This window comes from Agelaius tricolor, unplaced genomic scaffold, assembly GCF_023055355.1.
Source record: "Agelaius tricolor isolate 1412-34295 unplaced genomic scaffold, bAgeTri1.0.p SCAF_31, whole genome shotgun sequence".
In the NCBI taxonomy this organism is placed as follows: domain Eukaryota; kingdom Metazoa; phylum Chordata; class Aves; order Passeriformes; family Icteridae; genus Agelaius; species Agelaius tricolor.
In genome coordinates, this window is record NW_027269291.1 from 871235 (window position 1) to 874526 (window position 3292).

Genomic DNA, 3292 nt, shown 5'->3' on the forward strand with positions numbered 1-3292 from the left:
CGCCCGGGTCCCGCAGGGGCCGGGCCAGCCCCGCTGGCTCCGGGTTTGTCCTGGATTTTAGGACTGCGGCAGCTCCGCCGCCCTCTCCTGGCTCCGCCTCCCCCAAACGTGGCTCGGGTTAAAGCCCAAAGCCTCGGGAAGGAATTGCCGGGAAAAGCGCGCAGCTCTGGGGGCGCCGAGCCCTCGGGTTCCACCGAGGAATGGAATGGGAAAAAGCAGAGAAATAAAATGGGAAAAAAAGCAAAATAAATGGGGAGCAAAAGGAAAATAAACGGGGACAATTAGGCAAAGTAAAACGGGAAAATAAAGCAAAATAAAATAGGGAAAAAGCAAAATAAAATAGGAGAAGAAAGGAAAATAAAACGGGGGAAAGCAGCAAAATAAAATAGGAGAAGGAAGCAAAATGAAATGGGAAAATAAAGCAGAAGTGGCAGGTGCAGAAAGGAGGGAACACCTGGACAAACCCCTTGGAGTTTCCCATCCCTGTGGAATTCTGTGGGTGCAGCGAAAATGGAAATCCGAGGATTAAGAAACCACAGCAAATCCCAGCCTTGAACTCCCTGCCTTTTAAACCAAATTTTCCCATTTTCCCGTGTTTTTTATTCTTTGGAAAGGATCCCACCCTGCCCTCCCAGCATCTCACAGCACGGCCAGACCGGGAAGAGGGGTTGGAATTTTTAATCTTCTTCCACAGAAAGGAAGTTCATAAATTCTCAGAATGATCCGATACAGAGCGGAGCTGAAGAGCAGGAAAAAAAAAAAAAAAACAAAACCAAAAACCATCCCAGATTCTGGAATTCTTGGAAGAGCAGCCTGGAATGCTGGAGAATTTATTGAGGAGGGAAAAAAATGGCTTTGGAAAACCTGGAAAACAAATTGTGGATGGCTCATTTCGGGGTTTTTAGGCATTTAAAAATCGGATTATCCTGAGCAGGAAATTGTGGCACCACTGGAGGCTGCAAGGGGGGGAATGCAGAGAATTCCAGGGAATTGCAACGTTGGGAATTCAGGACTGGAATTTTTTCCCTGCTAGAGGGGAAGAGGGGGGGGGTTTAAATATTCTGGAGGAAATGGTTCAAAAATGGGCCCAAAAGGGGGTTTGGGCCCAAAACGGCCCTGAAACTTCCAATGTCACGGAAAACCCAACTCTGGGATTGGGAAAAGGCTGGGAAAAGATCCAGGGAGGAGCAAATTCCAGAGGTTTTCCCAACGCAGCTCTGTCCTGGGGGAGAATTCTGCCCTTCCTGGCTGAAAATGAATCCCAGAATCCAGGAGCAGGGCAGAGCCCCCTGGGGGATCCCTGGGTTCGCTGGGACTGGGGTGGGAGAGGAGGAATTCCCAGGAATTCCCAGGAATTCCCAGGAATTGGGGATTTGCTGGGCGCTGCTCTGGCAGGGGGAGAGAATTCCTGGATCCAGGGGGAGGAAAATCCAACCTGAGGGGTCCCAAGGGAGCCCCGTGGGATCCCAGCCTTGGAATGGGGCAATTCCCACGGGAACAGCTCCAGATCCCCATCCCGGACCTGGGTTTGCCCAAAATCCCCGACTCTGGCCCTAAAACCCACCCCGGATTCCTGGGATGGAGCTGCCAGGGCTGTGGGACAGCTCCATCCCAAAATGTCCCAAAAAACCAGGCAGGAGCTCCCTGGAATCCCAGGAATTCCCTTGGTCTGATCCTCTCCTTGGAATTCCTGAATTCCCTGATCCCAGGAATTCCAGGAATTCCAGGAATTCCCTGATCCCACTGCATTCCCTGCTCCCAGGAATTCCCTGATCCCACTGCATTCCCCTCTCAGGAATTCCAGGAATTCCAGAATTCCCTGATCCCACTGCATTCCCTGCTCCCAGGAATTCCAGGAATTCCCTGATCCCACTGCATTCTCCTCTCAGGAATTCCAAGAATTCCTGAATTCCCTGATCTGATCCCACTGCATTCCCTGCTCCCAGGAATTCCCTGATCCCACTGCATTTTCCTCTCAGGAATTCTCTATCCCTGATCCCACTGCATTCCCCTCTCAGGAATTCCAGGAATTCCCTGATCCCACTGCATTTTCCTCTCAGGAATTCCAGGAATTCTCTATCCCTGTTCCCACTGCATTCCCCTCTCCAGGAATTCCGGGAATTCTCTATCCCTGATCCCACTGCATTTCCCTCTCAGGAATTCCAGGAATTCCCTGATCCCACCGCATTCCTCTCTATAGAAATTCCCTATCCCTGATCCCACTGCATTCCCCTCCCAGGAACCCCAGGAATTCCCTGATCTGATCCCACTGCATTCCCTGCTCCCAGGAATTCCCTGATCCCATTACATTCTCCTCTCAGGAATTCCAGGAATTCCTGAATTCCCTAATCCCACTGCATTCCCTGCTCCCAGGAATTCCTGAATTCCCTGATCTGATCCCACTGCATTCCCTGCTCCCAGGAATTCCAGGAATTCCTGAATTCCCTGATCCCACTGCATTCTCCTCTCAGGAATTCTCTATCCCTGATCCCACTGCATTCCCCTCTATAGAAATTCCCAGTCCCTGATCCCACTGCATTCCCTGCTCCCAGGAATTCCTGAATTCCCTGATCCCACCGCATTCCTCTCTATAGAAATTCCCTATCCCTGATCCCATTGCATTCCCTGCTCCCAGGAATTCCAGAATTCCCTGATCCCACCGCATTCCTCTCTATAGAAATTCCCTATCCCTGATCCCATTGCATTCCCTGCTCCCAGGAATTCCAGGAATTCTCTGATCCCACTGCATTCCCCTCTCAGGAATTCCTGAATTCCCTGATCCCACTGCATTCCCCTCTATAGAAATTCCCAGTCCCCGATCCCACTGCATTCCCCTCCCAGGAACCCCAGGAATTCCCTAAATCCGGAGCTCCATCCCCAAATTCACCGATCCCATGGGAAAGCCGCGGAACCCCGGCCTGGCTCGGAGCCCTCTCCTCCCCCTGCTGGCTGATCCCGCACCTCCCGTTCCCAAATTTCCCCAACGTGCAGGACAAAATCTCCCTCCCAATCAAATTCCCGTCCGTTCATTCCTGGATCCGCATCCAGCGGGAATATCTGACCCCGGCAGCTGAAGGGAAACCGGGAAAAGGGAAATTTTAAAAAACCAACTAAAATAACCCCAAAAAAAAGCCCTAAAAAATAAATAAATGCAGAAATCACCACGGGTTTGGGATGATTTTTCCAGAAACTTTTGGGGATTTTTTTTTTTTTTCTCCTCTCTTCTCCGAAGCACCTTGGAGTCGTGGGGTTGGGGAATTTGGGAAAAGCATCTTTGAGGAATCACATTGGG

The 3292-nt window shown here is 50.8% G+C and overlaps 1 long non-coding RNA gene across 2 annotated transcripts; it reads right to left on the bottom strand.

Moving 5' to 3' along the window:
• Positions 1-662: 662 nt before the first annotated feature.
• LOC139601764 (uncharacterized) lies at positions 663-2394 on the bottom strand. 2 transcript variants are annotated; one of them, XR_011683015.1, is made up of 2 exons: positions 2271-2394; positions 663-2043 (listed from the first exon to the last, which is right to left on the bottom strand). It is a non-coding gene; the product is annotated as an uncharacterized lncRNA (long non-coding RNA). The 2 variants fall into 2 exon arrangements; XR_011683014.1 differs by having other exon boundaries at positions 663-2232.
• Positions 2395-3292: the final 898 nt, after the last annotated feature.